Here is a 12,263-nt window from a genome sequence, read left to right as displayed (position 1 = left end):
TTGAAATAATTGCACATAATCTTGTATTTTTAATTGCATTTTCCACATATTCATTGTTAGCATATAAAAATATGATTGATTTTTGTGTGTTGGTTTTGTATCCTATGATCTTGCCAAACTAATCTATTAGTTCTAGCAGTTTTTAAAAGATTGCCTGGTATTTTCTACGTATACAATTATGTCATTTGAAATAGAAACAGTTAATTTTTTTTTCTATTCAAACTAGCAATAGTTTGAATGCATCCCACAAAGTTTTGCATTAGAAACTTAATCCCCCAAATGCATCCCCCAAAGTTTTTGTGTTGGAACCTTTAAGAGGTGATTAGGTCATGAGGGCTCTGAGTGGATTAATGAATGATGTATTGTAAGAATGACTTAATTATCTCAGGAGTGAGTTCTGGATAAAAAGGATGAGTTTGGCCCCTTCGTGTAATCCCTCCCCCATCCTCTTTCTCTCTTGCACCTTTGCCCTTCTGCCTTCTGCCATGTGTTGATGCAGCAAGAAGGCCCTCACCAGATGCAGATCCCTGCACCTTGAACTTCTGAGCCTCCAAAACTGTAAGAAATAAACAATTTTCATAATAAATTATCCATTCTGTGACATGCTGTTATAGCAACACAGAATTAACTAAAACTAATTTCAGTGCCTTTATTTCCACTATGTGCCTTATTGCACTGCACCAGTGAGAACTTACAGCAGTATGTGGAATAAGAGTGATGACAACAGACATCTTTGCCTGGTCCTGATCTTAGGGGGAACTAATTCAGATTCTCACCATTAAGTATGATGCTAGCTTTTGTGTTTTCTGTAAATGATCTTTATCAATTTGAGAATAATTCCCCCTCTGTTTCTTATTTTTGGAGAGATTTTTTAAAATTATAAATTGATGTTGAATTTTATCATAGATTTGATCTTCATCAACTGATATGATCATGTGATTATCCTGTTAATATGGTAGGTTATACTGACTTATTTTCAAATATTTAAAAGCATTGCATACCTGGAATAAATCCCACTTGGCTATGGTGCATAATTCTTTTTTTACATAAGAATTACATAATTATATAATACGAAATACATAGTAAGAATTATGCAATTATGTAATTCTTATGTAAAAAAGAATTATGCATTCAAGTTGCTAATATTTTGTTTAGAAATGTTATGTCTAAGTTCATGTGAGATATTGATCTATAGTTTTTCTCTTGTAGCCTCTTTGGTTGTAATATCAAGGTAATTTTGGCCTCATAAAATGAGTTGGAAAGATGCTGTAAAGAATTTCTAATTTTTGGACGATGCTATATAGAATCAGCATAAGCCTTCTTTAAGTGTTTGGGAGAATGCTGATATTGGAGTGACTTGGATTTTGGTCATAAAAGCTTGATTCTTTTCTATCTACATTCTGTCCTTAGGAAATTTAATTTTAGTCTATTTTAAAATATGTTTCACCTGCCAATAAATCCCAAATTTATATCCCCAGCTCCATTCCATTGCACTTAGAATAAATCAAACCTTCCCAGTCATAGCATATCAAATTCCTAACTGGCCTCATTTTTAACCAGTTCTTAAGTTAGGTCCCTGTTTGTCTGCTAGGGTTGCATAACAAATGACCACAGGCTGAGTGACTGAAACACCAGAAATTTATTTTCTCACAGTTCTGAGAAAGGCTAGAAGTCCAAGATGAGGGTGCCAGCAGGGTTGGTTTTTGGTTCTGGTGAGGTCTTCCTTTCTACTTTGCATATGGCCTCCTTCTCACGGTGTCCTCACATGGTCTTTTCTCTACGCATGGAGAGAGAGAGAAAGAGAGAGATCTGGTGTCTCTTCTTATAAGAACACCCATCATCAGCTTAGTGCCCTGCTGTTAATCTTAATTACCGCCTTAAAGGCTATATCTCTCATGCAGTAACAGTGGGGGTTAGGGCTTCAACATATACATTTTTAAGAAACACAGTTCAGTGCCTAGCAGCACATAATCTTACTTCCTAGAGTCTACATCCCTTGATTTTCTTCTCTAAATCAAGGTCACCCAGCTCACGCCTATCTTAGGAGCTTTATGATTACAATTCCTGAAGTAGTTTTTCCCTAAATCAACATGTTTGGATCACTTTTATTACATCTGAGCTCAAATGGAATCTCTCTAGTGAGTGCCATGCCCTGACAACCCAATCTAAAGTCTTCTCTACATCTTGGTCATTGTTTTCTATCCCATTGCCTTGTTTAATTTACCTTATGTGACTTACTGCTGTCTAAATAATCTTTTTCACTTCTATATTCTGGGTCCTTTGTCCAGTTTCTGGGACATGGTAAAGGATAAAAAATAATTGGTAAAGTTTAAATGAATGGGTTTGGTTTAATCAACGCAGGCAGATTACATGAGACCTATTCACTATATGGATTTCAGTTTGCTTGGTGGTCTTATGAAATCCCTAGAAATGAGCCATGCATAAGAACCTCTGGCTTACATTTATGTTTTCAAGAAGATTAACAAAAATAACTTTATAATTTGTTGATTACAGAGAACACATTTAATGACTTTAAATTCCTATTTCCTAGGGTTTGGGTGGAAAAATGACAACAATACTAACCATCTTAATTTCCTCTAGTTTCCCAGTTCAGAAATGAGGACAAATAGCATGACTTCATTCTTTGGATTCTTCCTTTCTAATTTATCACCGAGAAAGTGCAAAGACAATGGATATTCATCTCCCCACTTATACAATCTAAACAGTGCATGTGAAAAGAGAAGGAAAATATATACATGTACCACATTATTTTCAAAAAGGAATTGAATTCCTTACCCACACAGTGTTCTGTGTTGTGAATTTTATGGTAAACCATCCATGCACCTGAACATAATTAGCCTTGTTAGTACTTTACGTATATTTAGCTTCCCTTTACCTGCAAGATAGTTATAAATGGATGAAATTTGTTTTAAGTGAGGTAACAGGGCTTCAATCTTTGAATAAAATAGGGATTTATAGGAAATTTCCATTTGCATCTTTCAGAGTTATCAAATATTTAGGGGCTTGTAAAGAGCATAGAATACCATTTAAATTGAAGTCAAAAATATCTTTCTTACACTCCATAAGAGATTTGAACTTTTAAGAGATTATCTACATGAGAAGCTTTGATAAAAATTTCAATGCTTTCTTGAAAATATGTGATCAGAAATGCTGAGGAAAGATACCAAAACTTTGCTGGGTGGTTATTTTCAGGTTATCAAACTCTTAAATCACATATTTTTAAATGATTTATATTTGTGGAAATTTTAGTAATAAAATAAAATTCAAAAACATCTGCTTCAATAAGCACATTCTCCTGAATTCAGAAAGCTGACATAATTTGTGAGCCAAAGTGTATGTTCACATCTTTTCTATTTCAAATATAAATTAAATATAACACTTGGGAGATAATAAAGAATGTAATTTGGCCCAGAGAAAGTGGCTGCCTTAATTTAACATTCTTTCTTAGACTGAAGCAGGGTACGTGTTCCTCAGTAGACATCCAGAACAGCATAGGTCATTGTGTGATTTCCTAAAATCAGGAGATCTTTTGCATGGCATGCTCCCCACAAAGTGAAAAATGGCTGGCTTCCAGAGCTTGATTTTTTTAGGACAATTTTTCTTACACATCATAAAAACGCGACCCCATGTTCTTACTTAACTTAGGTACATTTCTGGTCAGATTCATGACTTTGTTTTCACATATTGCTTTCCTAACTATTTCTCCAGGTGAGGGGTGAGTCCTCTTCTCAAGATCGATATACCTGTAGCATGGAAGGAAGAAAAAAAAGGCATTAGAAGAAGAAGACGAAAAACCCGTTCTGATGAGATAGTTGTTGGCTAGGTCTTGAAGACAACTGTACATAAGACTGTACTGCTAGCAAATATATTTTTAAATAGTGATATGATCACACATGAAGCTAGTCAAGCAAAATACTGTTCCTGAATTAAGATCTGAGATTCCCTGAGTGAGGCAGAAAGGCAAGAAATTGTTTCTATCAATAATGAACAGACAGCCAACATGTTAAAATAGGTTTTCAAAATATAACAGACAGACAGGGTATGTTGCAAGAGTTGTAAAATAGAGAAGAAAATTACTTTTAAGCCAATCTTCAGTTTCTTGTAATAGACCAAGGAGCTTAGAGAATTGCATATGAATGACAAAAACTATATATAAGAGAATACATATATATATATATATATATATATATATATATATATATATCCATATATCCTAGATAACTAACATATTAAGGCTTAGAAGTAGTAAAGTATTATTATTTTGCAAGATTTACAATAATGATTCTGATCCAAGAGCTATTTTTCCCCCAGAGGACATTTGGCAATGTCTGCAGACATTGTTGGCTGTCATGATTGAGGTGGGACTTGGAGATGCTACTGGCATCCAGTCAGCAGAGACCAAGGATGCCACTAAACCTTCTACAATGCTCAGGACACTCCCTCATTCACATAAAGAATATTCTGACTCAGAATGGCAATAAAGTCAAGACTGAAAAATATTGATTCAGATGTATCATTTGGGCAGGCATACAAATGAACTTTTAAGAAGTCTTAAGTCTGTGGCTGAGTTTATTTAAGGGAAAATAACAGATACCTGCCACTGAATAAAGAACATGCTTTCCACCTCACTTCTCCAAAAGATTAGTCAGTACATTCATGTTCCCACTGCCACATCTTAAAAGATATGCTTGTTTATTTATTTCCTAAATGAGGGAGAATAAGAACATTTTAAGTTATCTCAATAATTTCCAGAGGACCTCAGCAACTAGGACATTACACCTCTCATCAAGGGAAAAAAAATGGCAAACATTTCAGGATTTGTTTGTTTTTTTTGTTCTGGCAAAAATGGAAAGGCTGCACATGCATTCACTTTCAAACTGAGATTTAAGGGCATTTTATGAGTCTTTTGAATGCCTCTCCAAGTTTTGCAGGAGTTGCTACATTGAAAGACTATAAACTTAGTTGCCATAAAATAGACATGATTTTTAATTGTTTCCTCTCAGCCTTATCACATATATGTACAAAAAAAACCAGCAGCATGGAAAATCATTATTTACAGTTGTGAACAGCTTTCATACTGTCATCAGTCTATAATCCAAGGTGTCTCTGCGTTGAAAGAAAATATACTGGGGCAACAATGTGAGGGAAGAAAAGCTAGAAACTACCAGATATTCTTGAAACCTTGTGCAGATACTTATACAGATAATGTCTCTCTTTTGTAACTTCTCTGATTCCAGGTATCATGATTCATGTGGAAGCGTAGGCCAGAAGAACTTGTCTCCAACTTTGAAGGTCAGTGTAAACCTCACTTCATCCAGGCTCACTGAATATTGAGGCTGCATAGAGAATAGTTCCAGGAACCTATCTAATTTGATTTACTTTTCCAATATTAAAATTTGGATATTTTTAACTGAACATGCCAATTTCTAAAAAAAAAATAGCATCAAAAAAGAAAACCAGGCCTTCTTGCATTAAATATCTGGGGATGCTGAACATGCCTATCAATGAGTTGGGCCAAATGTCTCTGAGGATGCATCTTTGTAAATAATCATTTTAGCTGGACTGTTCCTTTTTGTCTATGTGTTCCCCTTATTCCATCTAAACTTTTGGCATTGTACATGTGTATTATACATGTTAGTTCACTTGATAATGATGATTAGACTATACTTTTTACTTGATTGATTGTCTCTGGACTTAAAGTAACTGTATGAATGTTCCATTTTCAGCCACTATAGTCACAGTATATATTATTGGGGTAAAATTCAACAGTAAATACAATATTAGAAATTTTACTGCTGTAAGAGATTGGAAATTGCAGGAATGCAGTGATCTGAAACTATGAGTCATGGTATGACTTCTTCGCTTTTATACACAAATTAAAACAAAGCAAACAAAAAACTGCAAGACAAAAATAATATAAATAAATTTAGTAAACCTTGCAAACAAGTAATTTTCTATTTTTTTTTTTTTGTGGTCGCTTCTCTCTTTACCTTTGTTTATTACTAAAAATGATACTATGCTCCCAAAGAATTTTAGAACAAAGAACATGGTGAGTGACTTAAGGAACAGATAATACTGTATCTTATAATATATGAAAATTGTTTTAACAATGATTGGTTTCTTTTCATTCAGACTTCAAAGCCGCACACCAAACAAGATCTTCAAGGTTCAGAGCAAAGTCAGTGTTGACTGACTTTGAAAGACATATAAAACTTGAAGGACAATAAAATCAAAAGAAAATAAAAGTTTTTCATTACTGAAATCTGAGGAAATATAAAACTGAACATTCATGTTAGAAATATTTAATCACACAAAGATCGTATTCACAGTTATTTTAATTAATTTATTTCTATGGAATCTTTGCTGTATCATTTGTATCTTGTTTACTGATTTTCATTGACTGAAAAATAATTAGAATACATTTTTCAAACCACCCATTAAAGTCCTTTCACATGAGAGGCAGACAATTTAATAATGACGCTTTAGCATAAACTGCATTCCAAGATGGTTACTTGACCTGTTACCCCACATGGGACCTGTATAGTTTCTTTCAAAAATATGTCTTTGGTCTCAGGGCACAGTCACAGGAGCATGAGTTGAATGTGTGGGAATGGTTTATACTAACACACTTGGAAATGTGATTAAAATCACACACCGTTAGCTGTTTAAGAGTTATTGCCATCTTTCCACAAGCATAACAGCACATTCAGTCTGATACTGAAACTCGTGAGGCTGATAAAGCCCTTTCTGCAGCAACATGCTAACCAGAAGAAAACAGATCTGGACTTGTGTGTAGAACTTGAAAAGAGAAATAAAACATGTTGGGACACTCTTGATTGTTTCAAAGGCTTTGAACAGAAGACTTCACTCACATATTGGGTTGTGGCAGAATTAATTGATAAAGCTGCTGTAACAAAGTGTGCTTAGAGAAAATGATTGATGGCAACATCTCTTTCATTTTTCTGTTATATATACACAAAAACAGGGGAAAAAGCACGGACACCCTTTGGTTCTAAGGTGCCTTTGTTTACCTTATGCTAAAAATGTGTCAGGAGGGCAGGCATCCTTCAGTTTCAGTTAGTTATGGTTCACTTTTATTTTTATCTTTTATAATGGACTTTTTTTGAGCATCTGCTATGTTTTGAATAATTTACCTCACTAAATTCATCACATAAAGGAGGAAGCCATGGATCTGACAGCTTAGGGTGACAGGCTAAGCCTTGGGTTAGAAATGCATGAGTATTTCTTTTTCCAGTATTCCATAGCTAATTTCAAACAGGTTAACATTTACCCTTCTAAGACCTTTGCCTTCTTCACAGAGGATACATTTTTCTCTATCATTGTGGAGATGGTTTGTACATGGAGAAAACTGTAGCCTTCTGGTGAATTACATTAAAAAATTAAATATAAACCTAACGGATACAAACACCAGCAGCAGGTAGAAGGCCTAACTTTGGTGAGTCCTGTAGATATTTCACTTCCCAACATCCCTTGAATTTCTGCCCTTGTTTCAGAAGTGAAAAAACAGATGTTTGGGGAGATTCAGAAGTCTGTGGAAGTTGAAGGTGTTAGTAAGTGGTGCCCAGGTCTGCTTTATTCCAAAGTTTCTTCTTTTCTTTCTACACCACAAATTATTCTTTGTAAAACTAAAAGAGGGAAACACTAATTCCTGGATGCCTTGTTCTGGTGGAGGCACTGAATCAAATCACAGAGCATCCAGTGACTTGACTCTCTCCTTGGACTTCAGAAGCCTGGTCTCCATTTGTCCAATCCACAGCATTGTCCACACCATTAAAATCTTACAAAGTGCTTTTCCATTTGTGGATTTTGAGAATTTCAACATCTAAATTTTATCTAATTGTTGTCAGGACTATAGTATGTGTTTTTAAAATATTATTTTGAAAATGGAATTCCTTTGGGTTTACCCATTATTTTCCTATAGATTTTTTTTTTCTGCAAAAACTCAGTAATAGAACCTAGTCTTTCTCTGGGAAGTCCCCATCATACATTCAGTACTTGTTCTTAAAAAGGAACAACCATTAAGGGTAATAGGAATGGGACTAAATGTTCTCTATGAAAAGATTCTGGAGACAGTGTCGGTGCTTCCTTAAAACATTCCTCAGAACATGTTATTTTTTTAAGACAATAACACATCGTTTGACACATAATTGCAGTAAAATGCTTTTATTTTGTTATCTTCTTAAAGTGCAAGAAAGGTAAAGACAATTGTTAAAAACAGAGTCAAGCCCACTGATGCAAATAGCTATGGTTTGAAATTCTAATAAAAACAGTTTTTATCATACTGGATCAGCTAACTTTAATCTCATAAAGTTCTTAATCTAAGTCTAAATAAAAATAAAATGCTTCCAGAAAAAAAAAACACCCAGCATTAATAGTTCTTCTGAAACATTTTTAATTTTTTCCATCTGGTTACTTCCAAGAAAAACTATTCAGGATTTCCAAGTAATGAAGAATCAAGCTAGGTAAGTCCTACTCACAGAATTTCAGAAAATTACCAGAGGGAATAAAAAGTGCTCTTAAATTTCAAAGGCACAAGTTTTTCTCCACAAACTCTAGCACATTTCATGACCTTATAACCAAGGTTATGCACATAGATAGTCCACCAGAAGAGATTATCGCAATGGCTGTGCAATGTCTCTAGCTTTTTATGACAGTCTTGGCCAAACTAGGCTAGATGGCAATAAGAAAGACTAGAATTATTGTATGGCTAATTTTCAATCATATTCAGACTCTGTTACCTTGACAGGTACAAATATCCACACAGTAAATTATCCATTTCACATTTATATTCTTCAGATAATTAAAGGCATTATTTTTACAAAGAGGAAAAAAAATGTTCCTCTTTGATTCTCCATTATAAGCTCAAATGTTGAGAATAAGCAAGAAATAGAAAATGCCTATTCCAATAAATGATGAGATTCTTTATCTAAAACTGCCTTTATATCCTCTTCCACCCATGTATGCAATTGACATCATCGTTGTCACAACTTAGCTAGATCATCCAATTTATTGCACATATATTCTACTTTACACATAACTGCAAATTATAATGTATCTAAATTTGCTATCACTGCATGACAAGAGTATCCCTTCTCTCAAATTTAAATAACTTTTGACTCACCTACCTGCAAACATATGTATCGATCTATCTGTATCTATCTATCTATCTCTCTATCTATCTGTCTTCTATCTATCTATCAATCTTTCTATCATCTAACTATCTATCTATCTACCTACCTACCTACCTACCTACCTACTTATGTACCTGCCTTTATATCTGTATGTGTGGCAGTCATTTAAAATTTGTATCAACCCTATGGGAAAACACTATTATTTTCTGTATTAATGAATGAAGAAACTGAGTCACAAAAGGTAAAGTAATTTGCTAAAGGTACTACAACTAATAAACAGAATCAAAATTTTGTGATCTGACCCCAAAAGTCAGAGTCTTTAACCACTTATAATTTTGACTCTCATTATATGTATGTACTCCATTACAACAATTAATGTATAAAGCAATTTTTAACTTCTGTACAATGGTGCATCCCTTTATGATAAGGATACATTTTGAGAAATGTATCATTAGGCAATGATATTATTAATCATCATAGTGTATACTCACAAAAAACCCAGATGGCATAGCCTACCACAAACCTAGGATATATGGGTTAGTCTGTTGCTTCTAGGCTATAAACCTGTATAGTATATTATTATTCTTAAAACTGTAGGCAATTATAACACAATGGTAAGTATTTATATATCTAAACATAGAAAAAGTACAGTAAAAATACAGTATTGTAATCTTATGGGATCACTGTGATATGGGGCAGTTGTATGCAGTTTATTGCTGATGAAAAAAATTATGCAATACATAACTGTGTATGGTTATTTCCTTAATAGTTTGTAAGCTCTTCAAAGAAAAAAACATTTTCATTTCTACGTAGCCAGCAACTATCACAGGGGCTAGTACACAGGTAAAAGAGATTTTTTAAAATAACTATATAGTCAATTGAACTAGTCACATTGAGGTTATTTTTTTTTTCTCTGACAGCTCTGGATTTACAAGGTTGAAAAAAAATACTATTTGTCAAAGCCAGTCTACCAAATGGTTCTCCCAGTGATCCTTACCTCCTAGTATTGTATAGTATTCCCATATACTGTATCACAGTTTGTGTGACCAATAGAATATGGCAGAATTGATGGCAGGTGCTTCTGACATTAAGTTATAAAAGACTGAAGCTTCTCTCTTGTACCTTTCTTTGATTTCTTGTCCGCGGAGAAACCAGCTGCCAGGTCTTGAAGGAGGAGCCCTGTGAGGATCCCCATGTGGTGAGAAACTGGAGCCTCTGAATAACACTCAGTGGAAACTGAGGGCCTCCAAAAACCCCATGAGTGATACTGAAAGCAGATCTTCCAACCCCAGTTAAGCCTTCAGATGACTGCAGCCCGGTAACAGCTTGAATGCAACCTCACAAGAAACACTGAGCTAGAATCAGCCAGCCAATCCATTCCTGGATTCCTGACCCTCAGAAACTGATAGTAATAAATGCTTGTTGTTTTAAGCTGCTAAGTTTTATAGTAATTTGTTACAGAGTAATATGTAACTATCATATGCTAATATTAACAGTGAGATGGTGGCAAAATAGCAACTCACGCTGTGGGAGTGTCTTTAGAACTGAGCAATGGAGTTTGAGAAAAGTGTTAGTGACAGCTTGTAGTGCCTTGAACACACTGTCAATAGAAAACTTGTGGCTTTTCCTAAAGCTACAGGTGAGGGCTCACAGGTGAATGAAGTAAACATTAGAAACTGGAGAAAGGGATCTCATTATGTTGTAGGTGAAAATTTAGTAATGCTTTTGCCTGAAGTTATATGGGACGTAGAAAAAGTACTCTATAAACTGAGTGATCAATAAAGATATATAGATATCAAACAGATAGATATTTCAACAAGTGATAGTTATATTAATTATTGTTGTAACATAGTAAAATAAATCTTTAACAGGAAGACAAAAGGGCCACTTCAGTGTAGATTTTGACACTTTTCAAACTACTGGCTCACATTGAGGTGTTCTTCTCTCTTGAGGAAGAGTTTTATGACTACATCCTGTTGAGCTCTTGACATATATATGTGAGTTGACTTAGCCAATGAAATATGAGTGTGGTAGTAGCAAACACAAGTTTTAAGAGCTAGCACATGCTTCACTATTATTATTTTCCCTATGGTGAAATAGATGGCTAAGAGTCACTCCATTAGTCTGGGTCCTGGAATGAAGAGTTCTAAAACCAATCAGCAATGGGGATGTAGTATGAGCAAGAAATACATGTTTGTGACTTTAAGCCACTGTCATTGGTTCCTAACCTAGTGTTTCCTGACTGGTTCAATTTCAGACAAGAGGTAGAATTGGAGGATAAGGAGTACTTTGACTCATGGGCCATTGGAAGAAGACACTACAGATAGACAATATTGCAGAGACAGGGGCATCAAGGTGTATGAGATCATGAGAGAATCATGGATGTCTAAAATGTAATGCAGAAATTAAAGCAGAAGCTCCAACCCAGCTGCTATAACTTAGAAATCCATGCTTATAGTTGTACAATATGACACTCAGATCTTACTGTTTTCTAACAAAACTTGATTAATATAACACTTGATCTGGTTTGTCTGTGTCCCCACCCAAAATCTCATCTTGAATTGTAATCCCTGAATTGAATTGTCACTCTTTTATTTGCCCATAATCCCCACAATCCCCATAGGTCAAGGGAGAGATCAGGTGGCGGTAACTGAATCATGGGGGTAGTTTCCCCCATGCTGTCCTCCTGATGGTAAGTGAGTTCTCACCAGATCTGATGGTTTTATAAGGGGCTCTTCCCTCTTCACTCAGCACTTCTCCTTCCTTCCACTTTGTAAACAATCTTGCATGTTCTTCACATGTACCCCCAAACCTAAAATGCAATAAAAAAATAAATAAATAAAAAATAAAAGGTGCTTTGCTTCCTCTTCACCTTCAATCATGACTGTAAGTTTCTTGAGGCCTTCCAGCCATGCTGTGAGTCAATTAAACCTCTTTTCCTATGTAAATTACCCAGTCTCCTGCAGTTCTATATAGCATATGAAAATGAACTAATACATCACTGAACTCCAGTTCCTAAAAATCTGAAATATCAATGACCAACTCTATGTTCATTTTAAAATAGTTGACCACAAGGTTCCAGATGAAATT

At 34.8% G+C, this 12,263-nt stretch overlaps 1 long non-coding RNA gene across 1 annotated transcript; it reads right to left on the bottom strand.

Annotated features, from left to right (window-relative positions):
- Positions 1-1,692: 1,692 nt before the first annotated feature.
- Positions 1,693-11,979, bottom strand: LOC141581730 (uncharacterized). Its single transcript, XR_012514476.1, has 3 exons — positions 11,882-11,979; positions 2,584-3,764; positions 1,693-1,777 (listed from the first exon to the last, which is right to left on the bottom strand). It is a non-coding gene; the product is annotated as an uncharacterized LOC141581730 (long non-coding RNA).
- Positions 11,980-12,263: the final 284 nt, after the last annotated feature.

Source organism: Saimiri boliviensis, chromosome 17 (assembly GCF_048565385.1).
Source record: "Saimiri boliviensis isolate mSaiBol1 chromosome 17, mSaiBol1.pri, whole genome shotgun sequence".
NCBI lineage: Eukaryota > Metazoa > Chordata > Mammalia > Primates > Cebidae > Saimiri > Saimiri boliviensis.
The sequence above is the reverse complement of the archived record's forward strand: the minus strand, read 5'-3'. Positions and strand labels throughout refer to the sequence as shown.